Source organism: Aotus nancymaae, unplaced genomic scaffold (genome assembly GCF_030222135.1).
Source record: "Aotus nancymaae isolate 86718 unplaced genomic scaffold, 86718_ANA_hifiasm-v0.15.2.pri h1tg000019l, whole genome shotgun sequence".
In the NCBI taxonomy this organism is placed as follows: Eukaryota; Metazoa; Chordata; class Mammalia; order Primates; family Aotidae; genus Aotus; species Aotus nancymaae.
Genome location: NW_026988431.1, coordinates 58,761,829 through 58,776,837, shown reverse-complemented (window position 1 = coordinate 58,776,837; position 15,009 = coordinate 58,761,829). Strand labels below are relative to the sequence as shown.

The following is a 15,009-nucleotide window of genomic DNA, read 5'->3' as shown; positions in this document are numbered from 1 at the left end:
ATATGTTTAATCAGCATCAAAAAATTGTGAGGAAAATACAGTGGCATGAATAATATTTAACTGTATCTATTCTGAACCATCTCGCAATTGTATTCATAAGTTGTCCTAAAACCATCCATAGCTGTGAAGTTTTTCTGCTATCATATCCTAAACACCAGATTGTCCTCTTTAACGCCTCCATGATAGTTCTTATAAGGTTGACTGGTTGAGCTAAAACTGAAGTGGGTTAATATAGTTTGACTGTGGGAAAGATATTATAGACCTGAGCAGTAAGAGACAATTTAAGGGCTAGTGTGTTCTATTTAGAGATGACAAAGGTACATAAGAGAATATGATCAATTAGAGAAAACATGAGATTACCCAGCACAGTGGCTCAAGCCTGTAATCCCAGCACTTTGGGAGGCCAAGGCAAATGGATCCCTTGAGCTCAGGAGTGTGAGACCATCCTGGGCAACATGGTGAAACTTCAACTCTGCAAAAAAAATATAAAAATTAGTCAGGCTTGGGGGTGTGCACCTGTAGTCCCAGCTACTTGGGGGCTAAGGCAAGAGGATTGCTTGTACTTGGGACGTGGAGGCTGCAATGAGCTGAGGTCATGCCACTGCACTCCAGCCCGGGTGACAAAATGAGATCCTAACACAAAAACAAAAACAAACACATGAGGAATTACTAGATCTAGAAGGATCTAGAAAATTATGTATATTCACATGCACACATATTCAGCTAAAAGAGATATATAAAAAAGAATAAGATCATGTTTTTTGCAGGAACATAGATGGAGCTGGAGGCTATTACCCTTAGCAAACTAATGCAGGAAGAGAAAACCAAATGCCACATGTTCTCACTCATAAGTGAGAGCTAAATGATGAGAACTTACCAACACAAAAAAGGAAACAACGGACACTGGAGCCTACTTGAGGAGAAGGGAGAGGAGCAGAAAAGATAACTATTGGGTACTGGGCTGAATACCTGGGTCATAAAATGACATGTACAACAAACCCCTATGAAACATGTTTACCTAGATAACAAACCTTACATACGGCCCCAAACCTAAAAGTTAAAAAAAATCTAAAACATGAAAAAGATATAAATATGACAAACTAATTTCTCATAAGTTCAATTATGTTAGTGTTGAAAAAAAACAGAAGAGATAATCTAATTCATTTTACTCATTCTGCAAGGGAGTAACAAGGACACAAAAGGCGAGATTACTTATTCAAGGCCACCAGGTGTGCAGAGTTGGTTGGAGTTAGGCAGGCCAGCTCCTGATAAGCCCATGGATAGGCAGAGCCTTGACACGGTAAGCTCACGTTCCTGGAGAAAGTCTTTCCCCATTTCTTATCTTCTTTCTGTGAGCCAGGTCCTTGTCACCTTGCATATCAACAGCCCTTACATTCTCTCCGCATGTTCTTACCGACAGTCCAAAAGGTCCACATTTGCTCGTTTACTAGAAACCAGATGGCCAATTAACAGGAAACCCTAGTCAACCTTTACTTATCTATGTACCTCCAACAACTGCAAAGATACGCTCCCTTCATTTACAGTATTTGCTTGATGAGAATCCAGAGGTTTTTAATTCCCTTTCGTTCCTATTTTTCCTCTTGTACACTTAAAATTCTGCATTGTCCAAGAAGAAATGTACTTTAAAATGAACTGAGGTCTTGATGTAAATGTCGCCATTACAGTGGGTTTGTTTTCCTTTATTTATTTATTTATTTTTTTTTTGTGAGATGGAGTTTCCCTCTTGTTGCCCAGGCTGGAGTGCAATGACATGATCTCGGCTCACTGCTGCTTCCACTCCCGGGTTCAAGCGATTCTCCTGCCTCAGCCTCCTGAGTAGCTGGGATTACATGTGTGCACCACCATGCCTGGCTAATTTTTGTATTTTTAGTAGAGACAGTGTTTCACCATGCTGGCCAGGCTGGTCTCGAACTCCTGACCTCAGACGATCAGCTCGCTTCGACCCCCGAGTGCTGGGATTACAGGCGTGAACCACCACACCTGTCAGTGGGTTTCTTTTCTATCTGGGTTTTATTTTATTTTTTCTATCTTTGCCCATAGCTATTTTTTTTTAAGGGATTTTTGAACTTAGTATCATCAATATGATAAAATAAGGACACAGGCACAGGGCCGATGTGTTTTGAGGCCCCTCGGTTTGAGAGGTGTCTTGCCATCTTACTTTTTCTCCTGAGGCTCTGGCTTTGAAGAGAACAAAGTAGTTCTGGAGTTCCTCTCCCTTCCCCAGAGTCGTCATTATCTGAAGAGCAAAGAAAATAAAGAAGAATGTTGCTTTACCGCAGCACTTCCCAATCTTTCATGCTTGTTTCATCTTGTGGTAGTGGTGGCAATGTTCCAGGCTATGGGGAAAATAGGCTGTTACATGGCGTGCTTAAGCAAAGAGTAATTTATTAATGCTCACATAGATGAGTACATAGGAACTAAAAGAAATAAACAAAAGGAAGAAGCCCTTTAGGCGTGCTAGCAACAATACAGCCACTATTCCCTGAAGAACCACTCCTAAGAAACAGCATTCCCTCCCAGGTACCTTGCCCTAAAATTTCATACCATCTATTGCTTTTTCTCCCAGCCTCAGTGTAATCCTAAGTGAACTGTAATCGTAAGTCACAACAGAAGATTAGAATCAGATGTATATAATAAATGTTATTTACTGAATTCACATCAGATATAATTGCTTTATGGAGACTCTCAAATTTGAAACATGTTTAGCTTTTCAGGCCTGCATTGCAAATTTGACATAAAAATTCCTATTTGATGTTTTTATTCAGTCAGTCTTTAAGGAGAGAAGATTACCAGTGGCTGGTTTGTTTTTTTTCCCCCAGATATCTGACAATTACCCTTTTCACATAAAACTTTTCTTTAAGTGGAAATTCTTTAAGTGGAAATCTTTCTAGAGGGCATGTAAGAAGTTTCCACGACTCTCCCAGTAGAGAAAACAAAACGTAATGTAATTCTTTATTTTTCTCAGGATTATTAAAGCAGGTCCTGGTTCTCCATATAAAGACATTTCTTTGTCACAGAGCAGCATGGCCGTTGCTAAGTGCACTGGGGCCAGACAAGCAGCTTCTAGGTAGAAGAGATCTTTCTGAGTCTCTGAGCCACTAGTCATCAAATACTTGGCATCAGGAAGGACAAGTGGAACCCTGACATGGCTGTTCTCAGAAGTTCTGGGAAAGAGTCCTATTTAACTTCTCCAGAGCAAAGGCTTAGCATGTGACCATGGCTACACCCGGAATTACAGATGCGGCTGTCTCATGATTCTTTGGGAACTTTGCTTCTTTACTTGGCTGGTGCCGCACAGCATGTCATTTACTACCCACAACATGGTGAAAGAGGACTTCTCTCAGCTCCTTTCTAAGTGTGTGCATACAGCACGAAACCGAGTCTTCTGAGTGCCAAGTATAACTGGATAAAGGACAATGAACTAAGATAATCTATTTTCTAAAAATACCTGAATAATACAACCCAAAGAATGTGCTGTACCTTCAAGCCTGTGGAAATTCCAAGTAGATGTAATAATCCCCACCCTTGAGTTAAATGGATAAATTTACAAACATATTTTAAAGTACTAAAAAACGATCCAAACTCAGTCATAGCACTTATTGCTTTATGGTTTTGGGCAAAGGATTCATCTTTGAAGAATACAGATACCATAAATAATTGAAATCTTGACAAGGCAGATGCTAATTTAAATTTCTTCATATTAATTTCTTCATAGTTGTGGGTACTGTTCTGTAGAAATATATTTGGTTGACAGACCTTGACACTGATATTTAAGAAAACATTATGAACAAAGAAGATTTGTTCAGAACATTTACAAATGTTATAATTCACACTATCAAATCTTCTTTCCAAGTTCTGGCGCTACATACCGGCTCCAATTTTATTTTTTCAATATTATGTGCATTTTACAATATTTTTTACCATTTTCCTATCATGGCTCCCTTTTTCCTATCGAACGAAGCTCATATGCCTTATCTTAGTTGTTGTTAACCTTATCCACAATTTGGCCTTAACTTATATTTCGAATTTAATCTCGAATCCTCATTATACAAAACCAAAATTCCCACATGATTAGACCTTTCATCATTTTTTGAGAAAGCTTTGCACTGTCCTTGCACCATTTCTAATGTCACCTTCTATATGGAGCCTCTGTGATCCCTCCAGGCAAAAGAGATTGGTCCTTTATCAAAATTTCTGTAGCCCTTTGTATTTCTCATGTGGCATCCCTCATGTATTGTGCTATGCTATTATCTGCACACATCCTATTTCATTAGATTGTAAGTAACTTGAGGGAAGAATATGGGCTATTTACCCATATGGATGAATAGCATCGATATTACCTAGCATTGTGCCTTCTATATACAAAATGCAAGATAATAGGATGAAATTATATATGTATGTGTCAGATCCCTTTCAGTTGCAAAATAACAGAAACACAGTCCAAGCTGGTTTAGTCTCTAAAAGGGGAATTTACTGGATTACATAAATTCATAGTCCAGCGACGCAGTTGATCTCAAGTATAAAGATTGAGGAGCTCAGCTGGGTGCGCGGTGGCTCACACCTGTAACCCCAGCACTTTGGGAGGCTGGGCGGATCACCTGAGGTTGGGAGTTTGAGACCAACCTGACTAACGTGGAGAAATCCCGTCTCTATTTTTTCAAATATGTATTAAAAAAAAAAAGATTGAGGAGCTCAAAGAATGTCCTTATAGTTTCCTCTCTTATCATCTCTCTACCCTTTCTGTGACCATTCCACTCCATTTTTCAAGAAGGTATTTTTCACACGGTGGTCAAGAAAGGCACAAGCAGCCTCGTATCTCATATTCCAAGAAAGACAGTCATTGGCTCTGCTTGGATTTCATAATCACACAAGATAAGGAATGAGGGCCTAGTTTCCCATGAAACACAAATACAAATGATAAGAAAGCATGATGGATGGGAGCACACAGTTTTGTAGTAAAAAACCCATAAAATCTCATTATAAATTACAGAGATTAAATTAACTCTTTAAGGACCTTCACAGATTAACACAAGTTACCTTTACACATCTAAGTGAAAACAACAAATCCACAAACATGTATTGTATGACTTTATATTATTTTCAAGGGATATAACTGATAGAAAAGCTGATATTTCAATCACTGAGGAATCACGGTCTAGTTAGTGGTTGATGAAATGTGAGCCATAAGGAATGATATTATCCAAGTGTTAAATATTTCAGCACAGATTATAACCTTAATAATAAGTCAAGAAAGAAAGAATGATTGTGGAATAGAATAATTATTGAAGATTTTGTGGAGACAGTGAAAGCTGTTTTGATTAAAGAAGGATGAATTGTTTTTGGATTGTTAGAAAAAGGTGGGAAGAAAATATGTTTGAAGGAAAGAAAGAGAATGAAATCATCTAGAAGTAAGCATTCTATCTGTAGAGACTTAATTGTAGACTCACTTATAATGGATAATTTATGTTGAGAATAAGGTTAGATGGTCACAGCAGTTTAGCTCAAAGAAGGCTTTGCATCCTGGGTTCATGAGTTTAAACTTGATCTCATTATTACAATTTTATTATATGTAGGTTTTAAAAAAATTTAAATAGTAATTCAGTTGCAGGTCATGACGTGAAAGGAGGACAGAAGCTATGATATTTCTGCTGTGAAATAGGAGCCACACTTACATTTACACAGGTTGTGCAGTGCACAACCCCGCTGGGCACCAATCACATTGCAGGTGAATGGTGTCTCCTAATATTGTGCAGTGCCCAATTTTTTAAACAATATATGGCCCATCCATATGACTTTCAAGCAAAAAGAACACCCCAATTTGACCAATGTGGAAGATAGGTAGATGCTATATAGAAGTTGGAGAAAAGATTGAAGAGAAAAATGAAGACTAGATTATAGAGTACCTTGACTGTGAGGCTAAGAAATGTAAACTTTATCTTGTGTTTAATGCAAGGTAGAGTTTGGGAAAACCACTGGGAAATTGTGAATAGAATAGTGAAGTTACAGTCAGTGTTTCAGGAAAATTAAGTTTACGCTACAGTATTCAGGATAGATTCTAGGGACAGAAATTGGCAAAGTAGAGAACTGTTAAAAGATTGTTAGAGTAGTGCAGAAAAAGGTGGGCTATAGGATAGAAAGCAAAAAGTGATTTGAAGGGTATCTTGAAGAAATAGAAGAAGAAAGGCAAAAAGAGTGAATGTCTTCCAAAAGAAACACATAACCCGGGACCTATTATCATTATTTAGGAAGAGAGTAAAGGACAAAATTATGTATATTTTTCAAATCATTCTCAATGACTATACTGCTGGAAGTTATATAGCTCTTTACATTTTATACAGTATTTTCAAATATATATTCCATTTGGATATAGATAATTTTTTAAATCATGAAGTTAAGCAATTTCCTAAGCTTATATAAAAAGGTCACATATCTAAACAATAGAAATTATCACCTACAATAGAATGCAATTTAATATTTTAATGACAAATTCACCTATGTTTATCTAGACCAGAAAAAAATGAATGGGCAGTGATCCCAGCATGTCTAAAACCTGTCTTTTTATAAGCTCTGGATTTTATTCCTTCTAACACTTCAGGGAGCTGTTCCTTGTCATTCCTCCTCCCATCACTGATCTTCCCCTCAGCACTTTTGAAAAGCTTTCTTTGACTCTATTTCCATCCTGTGTCACCTCTTCACTTCCCATCAATCTAAGCGGCTGACAGAGTAGTGTATGTTTCATGTCTCCATCTCCTCTGCACTAAGTCACTTCTCAACCCTTTCCACCTCTGCATTTGCTCTCCCTGAATATAACATGAATCTTCTGTTTGCTATGTCTATTGAACACTTTTCAATATGTACCATGTTTAACCTCTCTGCAGTGAATGATACAATTTTCCTTTCTCCTGTTTTTCAGACTCCTGCCTTGGCTTCCAGGTCTCGTTCTGCCTTGATTGTTTTGCCTCTGTGCCATTAACTGTCTTGTCTTTTCATGTTAACAATTTTCCAGAGCTTCATTCTTCACCCTCAACTCTTCTTATTGTGCATACTTTTTCTGAGAAATTTTATCCACGCCCTCTAAAGCTTATATACTAATAGCTCTCAATTCTATATCTTTAATCCAGATCTAAAGTCGTATATGTCTAATTGGATGCCCTGTACATGCTTCATAAAACATGCCTAGCACCTAACCTCTTAGATGTGCCTCAACTCTGTTCTTCCTTCCATATCAGTTGTAATTGCCGGTTAATATTCTACTCTTTATACCATAACTTAGTTAAATATTCTTCAATAGTTCAACATTTAGGTTGTTTCTATTTTTTTCCCCTACAATAGCTATTTTTGTAATGATTATCTTTGCAAGAAAAAATGTTTCTCTGAAATCCAGATTACTTTGTATGGATAGTTTCCTAGAAGGGAAATTACTAAATAAGAGCTTGAATATTTCATGGTGCTTGACTGTATTGCCAATTTGCTTTCCAGAAAATGTGTATCGATTTATAGTTCTTTTTGCAGCATATCTTTTAAATTTTTTACCATATTGAATTAATTTTAATATAAACCTTTTTAAAACTGCTAATTTTATGAGTGATAAAAGATTATTAGGAGTGTTTCCATTTCTTTAATTACTAATGAGATTTAAAATCTTCTTACATAGTTTTCAGTTGTTTCTACTTTATGAATTATCTGTTTATTAACTCTGTAATTCTTTAATTACCTTAGTGTTTTCAACAATGTACATAAAGTTATTTAACCTAAAGTTTTAACATGCAATCTATTTAATCTATACAAATATTTCCTTATGTGTTTGCTTTTAAATTTTTTAGTATTGTTTGAAATTCAACAGTTTAATTTTCAAGTAGTCTATTTTACTTGTTTTCCTTTGCCATTTTTTTCTAATGCTTCTCTACTTAGAAAGTTGTGCTACATTTTAAATCAGATAAATTTAATCCTATATTTTCCTCTAGATTTTTTTTCTTCTTATCTCTCTCTTTCTAACATTTAACCATGAATTCCTCTGCTTTTTATTTTGACATATGGCAGGGGTGAAAAATAGATTCCATCCTGTTTGCCAAGTTGATTCACTTACTCAGTAAAAATTTATTCAGTGCTTACTATGTACCAGGCACAGTGCTAGACATGATTAGTAAAAGAAAATGTTGAGATGCCTATTTTTTAAGTGTTTTTAAGAGATTTATTAGATGTTGTTTGTGAAGCTTTTAAAATTTCTCAAACAAAAAGAAATACAAATACAACACATCATGCTAGTCACATCTGAGATCAACTAGAAAGTGCACTTGATTGATTACTGAAGGTGGCAGAGAAAGAGGATGGGAGAAATGTATGCAATGGCAGTTCCAGTTTTGGGGATCTTGCCCTCCTCTGGTATGGTGTGATACCAACTCACTCCTCTTAGAAAACAGGTCTTATAATCTTAGATATGCTCAGCAACATTAAAGATTGCAAATGAGTAGAAAGCATCATTATCCTGAAGATAATAAATTATAATGGGTTATTAAAAGATACCTTTTTTCTCTCTTCATCTAATTACCTAAAGTAGTGAGATATAATAAACATTTTTCTATAAATATTTTAACATTCCAGTGACTATATTGTTTATACCACTTTACATTCTACATCCATTTAACATTATGAAATATTTGCATATGTCACAAACTACTTAGTATCATGTCTAACAATTAACATAAAAAGAATTTTAATGGAACAATTACTCTTTTCAGAGCAGAATTAGTTTCTCTTCTTAAATATCATACATAGGTATTGTCTTGCAGATTCTCTGTTGGGGATAGTATCATATACTCATGCCCATTTTTTGAGTGTACCCATTTAATCAAAGTAAATTAATACAAGCACACAAGACCTTAGGCCCCCAAACAAATTTCTTGTTCAGTTATCTAGGCAATCCTTTCAAACATTTTCTTTAGATCATTTGTTTAATAATTTATTGAGCCTTTAATATGGAAAATGAACTACTGTATAATAAGATATTGCCATAAGAAATAGTGGTCCATACATTTTAATGACTGAGGCAGACTCTTCTTTGCTTCTTAGAATCTATTCTTAAATGTAGCACTTCATATCTTTAACCTGTCCCTCTCCACTCGTTCCTTTCCAAACACTGTTAACTATATGCTGTCCAAACAAGCCAAAAACCAAAAATCAAACGAAGCCAAGACTCAAAACCGAAAGGCAAACTTTATTTTAACCTAGCTTCCTCTATTGAAGCTACACCCAATTTTATCTGCCTTCTCAGCCGAACATATTGAAACCAAAGTTCACCCTTACCACAACTCTCTTCGTATTTACTTTTACCATTTATCTCACATACTCTCGCAATTTTCCACCTCGTCCCTACTCTGTTAACTCCATGGCCTTCTATTAGGCTTTATTTTACTTGCCTTCTTAGTAGTCCTATCAATAACACTCCCTTCTCTTGAAGAACTCCCTTCTGGATTCAGTTGGTTTCCTGGTCACTTTTCCAACATACATTTTCTTGACCAACAATTCCTCCTTTTACCTCACTAGTCATTTGAATGTATAGCAGAAGCAATTAATATTACTTAACTAACTGGATTACAGGAGGCTCTCCTCTTCTCTGCAAATCAGATCATCAGAAGCCTCCCTGTCCTTTCCCTCCACAGTTCAGGGCCGAAGACTCCTTGCACATAAGCTGATCTCAAATAGGTCTGTGCATGTCAACTGAGCTGTGTGCTTAGTGGTTTATTCTAAGACTGTTTATGCAATTGCTTTTGCCGTTTTAATTATGTAATTTAACCAGGATCATGCAAACTAAGAAATATGAGGCTAAAAAAGAGTCATTTCTATGAAAATTAAGATGAGTGCTTTGGAAAAGCTCCATGATGACTGATAGCCTAAAGAAAAATTGCAGTCAAATTAGGTGAACACCAAGACCAAGAAAAAGAATCCTTTACAATTAGATGTATTTCACATTGAGATTGCCTTACCATCCACCACTCAATGAAGCTGAAACCGGAAACTGTAAATGCTCTTCTATGGCTAAAAGACAAAGCTAAACTCCAACCAACAACAGGTCCACACATAAAGCAGAGGCCTCGGTCCCACATTAAAGAGAATTCAATGAAAGTACATTAATGTGTTTCTTATTTTTATTTATTTTGTTTGAGACAAGGTCTTGCTCTGTCACCCAGGCTGAAGGGCAGTGGCACAATCACGGCTCACTGCAGCCTGGAACTCCTTGGCTTAAGTGATCCTCCCATCTCATTGCCCTGAGTAGAGCCACAATGCCTGGCTAATTTTTTTTTTTTTTTTTTTTTTTTTTGTAGAGACAGGGTTTTGTCATGTGGCCCTGACTGGTCTCCAACTCCTGGGTTCAAGCGATACGCCTGCTTTGGTCTCCCAAAGTGCTGGGATTATAGGCATGAGCCACTGTGTATGGCCCATTTATATGTCTTTTTATAATTCTTGGCTTTAAGTGACTTCACTGATTAATCAACCACTTGTCTCAATTGCCTTATTTAAGAGGCCACCCTCTCTAGGAATATCTTGACTGCATCTATAGGCCTATTCTTTTCCTGTTCTGCTCTGTCCCTGAGCAATTAGATTTCCAACTAGAGCTTCAATATAGCCTTTAAACAAATAAGTACAAAGTCCGTAAGCTCTTTGAAATGAGAATCGCCGGTTTATTCATTACTGCATCACCCACCCATCTTGCACTCTGTCCTTGCACTGTGCCTTGCACACAGTAACCGTTTTTTAAAGAGTTAAGATTTAAAGTGTATTTAAAAATTCATCTATAAATTATAACCCAAGAATTAGAAGTCAGTCTTGAATGAACGTGTCACAAGAAAATTTCTTTGTTTTGAAATCATAATTTACCCCTTCTCAGCAACTAAAGAAGCTCACTTGACAAGTATAATTGGAAAATTATCATTTTAAATTAGGTAGCTGAAGCTTAATTTAAAAAAGTAAATGGTAGTTTTTCAGAAAGGTACAAACCTTTCTGAAGGTAAGCAAATGGTCCAATCCATTGCAGGTGGACAATGACAAGTACCACTACAGCACTGAGTTTTACCTAAAGTGTGAAGTTTTGCTTCTCAAGTGTTGTGGGCTAATTTCTTAAGCAATTTTCTCCGAGTTTTGCAGGAGAGCTATTGTTATCCTTTCCATTTTACAGATGAAAGAATTAATGGTCCTAACAGTTACTTACTCTTGACCTTCCAGATTGTAACTTCAATGGAATTTGTGCCTTGACGCTACACATCTTGAGTAATCTTCTAAATTCTTCTAAGGCTGCTTAGAATTGGGCAGGAGAATTAGGGAGTAACTAGCAAAAAGTCAAGCCACAATTGTCATTCATCTGCCCACCAGGCAGTCTAGCATTATGCCATTGGGGTTCAATCTTTTCATTTAACAGTTTCTCACAAAATTGTTGGGTAGAATACTAAGTTAGTAATTCAGTTTTAATACCCTCCTATTAGTTCACATTTCTAGTTTGCTTTCCTCTCATTAGCTAGTTAGCTAAAGGAAAGGAAGAGTTATTTTAGATTAGGCTACTTTGTCTTGAAGAAGGCAGGTCAAAGTGTGTGTATGTGAGTAGATAAGGAATGGGAGGTTGGGAGAGAAGGGCACAGTCATAGTCTAAAATTCTGGAAAACCAAGGGGGATAACTAAAATATTGGATGCCAGGAGTTGAAGAGTTAAACTAGAGAGGCGAATGAAAGAAGCAAGAGTGAGCCCAGACAAATGTTCCTATTTCACATTTTAATTGCGGCAGAATTTAATGCTGTGATAACTCAATTCTTCTTATATTTTGTTTGAAAATTTGCTCTACTTTACTTCTAACTAAAAATATTGGTAGTCACTTTGTTTTGACTCAAAATATTCCTGGAAACTATAAAGTTTATGAAGCAGAGTATTATTTTCTTTAGGAATAATTCTAACACTACTAACATTTAATATGATATGGTATATCACATTAAAATCATAATGCCAATTTTATAAAATGGTCATGAGTAAACCAAGTGTATCTTTCATACAAATAAATCTAATAAACTATAATATTTTGGGGGAAGAGGACATTAAAAATGTCGTGTTTTAATGGCCACTGATCTTTTCTATGGTCTCTCTGCTTATCTAAAGTCTTTGACTACTAAAGGCAGTGAGTTGGTGAAAAACTGGATGAGCCATTGGAAGATTTAGGAAGTTTACTTCACTTCTGAGGCTCACATATGGTCCTTTTCCATTCAGTCTAACATCATATGAAATTAAACTAAAAAAGAAAATGTGGTAGTGAGTTCATTATATGCTAGCTATAACAAACATTAAACAACACATTCATAATGATTTCATGTACTGTCTTAGAATTTGGAAAAGTTTAGGGTTTGCTAGATATCCTGCTGTAGAATGCTGTTAGAGGTTTGAAATAATGGTTCCTCTTTCTTTATACTAGCTACATATCCTGTGGCAAATAGTGACTTCTAAATCATGTCCATTATTAGTAATCTGTGTTCAAAATATATTTATTAGTGATATTGATGGTGAGGTTTCTCTCACTGAAAAGCATTTTTACAAATAAAAGCTAATCATCTACCTTCTCCTTTGCCCTCCTCTTCGGAAATAGCTGAAAATTGCAAAGGAGGCAACTTAGTGACAGACCAAGGCAAGGCACAAAGATACAATGAGTGGGGTTCAGTTGCTCAGTTATGCATTTAGCCACAGACCTACTTCTTAGTTTGTTAATCTGCTAACAATTACTACTAGGTCATTGTCAAAGTCCTACGAAAAAGAAGTCTCAAAATATCTTTCACAAAATCTTCAAAAAGACATAATATCTTGAATGTAGCTGTCTTTATATCTTGAAACAGATCAGGTAAAGGTGGCAAGCAGCAAGGCAAGTGTATCCATTAGGGGACAGCAAACAGAAGAAGTGGCAAAATGGTGAAGATTGTTTTATAGGAGAAATAACTTCTGTAATTGTCAGATGAAAAAGTTAAAACTAGTTTATTCATACGGAAAAGCTTTTTAAAAATTCATTTAATATTTACCACCTGTTCTTAGGTGATAATTTCTCCTACAAATCAAAAAATATTGAGCTCCATTTGTAGTAAATTTAAATAAAAGATTTAGACAATAGAAATCATTTACTCTAGAATCCTAAATATTATTAAAATCTTACTTTTAGAAATTATACATCTGCTGTCTCTCTCAACTTTATATTTTTCCCTTTTCTTATTTTGAAAATGAACAAATTTGATGAAAATGACAAAGTCACTTAAGCTACAGAGAATTAAGGTTCCCAAATGTTATCTTTGCCCTTCTCGAATGTAAGACTTCAAGTATCTTTAAGTTAATTTCTTCCTGCCTTAGAAATATACTACTAAATCTGTAAAATTCTTCAGAATTTACAACTTATAATTATATTGTTAAATATATGACACATAGAAATATAAATATATTTATACTTAAAATAACAAAAAATCAAAAATAAAATAGAACTAACAACACACCTTCTAAGACCAGTATAAACAGCTCATATGTTGTAATTGCTACCCAAAGGTAATGCTATGTAAATTCAATTTATCGGCCTTGGATGGCTTCCTCATGTTGGCCACTCAAAAGCCCTATACTGATATTTTAAAGAAACTGCAGCATACTTCACCTTGGAAATGTAATGTTATAAAAATACCACCATTAGTGATTTTTATGTACATCTACATACCCTTTTTGAATTTGAAATAATGGATACATTCAGGTAATAATTTTTGCTCTCTTTCAAATTTTATGACTAAAATATTGAGATGTGTTTTATGGCCTGCATTTACTATGTTCTGTAGAGTCAGCCAGCAGCTTTAGGCAAAGAATATCTTTGGAGTCTGGAATAAGATGTAAAGGAATCAGAGGTTTAAGATGAATCATACATTGAGGAAACATAAGAATTTTCCAAAGATTCTAAAATATACACTGTAATATATGAGCAATACTTTTCCAACCCTCTATACAATTTATTTTTCTATTGTGGCTAGGATAATTTTCTTTTCAAATATGGGGCAAGATTGTTGCCATAAATTTTATTATTTATTTTGAGACAAAGTCTCACCTCTGTCGCCCAGGCCGGAGTGTAGTGGTGTGATCTTGGCTCACTGCAACCTCCACCTTCCAGACTCAAGGGATCCTCCCAACTCAGCTTCCCAAGTAGCTGGGACTACAGGTGCACACCACCATGCCCAGCTAAATTTTTCTATGTTTTTGGTAGAGGCGGGGTTTCGCTATGTTGCCCAGGCTGGTCTCAAACTCCCAAGCTTAAGTAATTCGCTCGCCTTAACCTCCCAGAAGTGCTGGGATTACAGGAGTGAGCCACCATGGCCAGCCTAAATTTGGATAGTGTTTGCTGAGGAAGAGTTTGTTTAACTGACAACAGTAAGGAATGTTTAGTTATGAGGAATTTTAAAGGGATTCCAGTAATTATCCAATCTTAATTTCTGAGTGTCAAAAAGAGAGAAACTTAAAATGGTAGATTTAATAACAAGGAAGATTATATACTATTTACACAACAAAAGAAAACTCCAAAACTCCTTTAGAGTCTTTTCTTTTAAAATCAGATTCTCATGTTAATGGAGATACAATTTCTTACTGTAACTTATTTAACAGAATGAGAACATTATTTCTATTGAAGAAAAGGACGTAGAGTAGGATTCAGATCTGGATTCTAATCTTGCTGAGTAACTAACTTTCTGTAAGACCAAAAAGGTCCTAGAGCTATCACAGTCACTTTGATAAACTATGGTTTCTTTATTTACCAACATGAAAGTCTAATACCCTGGCTGTGATCAGTGGGGCAGCGTATTTGTACATGAAAGCATTTTGAATAATATAATGCAAGTTATTATTTATTAAGGAAAAGCACATGCAAGGCACACTTTTTCAGTGGTATAAATGTCACAGGCTAGCATGGTTGTAAATTTATTTTATGGCTTTAGCAACCTATAATTT

At 35.7% G+C, this 15,009-nt stretch overlaps 1 protein-coding gene across 1 annotated transcript in view; it reads right to left on the bottom strand.

Annotated features, from left to right (window-relative positions):
• Positions 1–9,642, bottom strand: part of LOC105729971 (growth arrest-specific protein 6-like) — a 643,000-nt gene extending 633,358 nt beyond the window's left edge. Inside the window, exons 1-2 of the mRNA XM_064378894.1 lie at positions 9,438–9,642; positions 2,180–2,257 (exon numbers count right to left, since the gene is read on the bottom strand). The gene's annotated coding sequence lies outside the window, so the exon portion shown is untranslated. The remainder of the gene's footprint in view (positions 1–2,179; positions 2,258–9,437) is intronic.
• Positions 9,643–15,009: the final 5,367 nt, after the last annotated feature.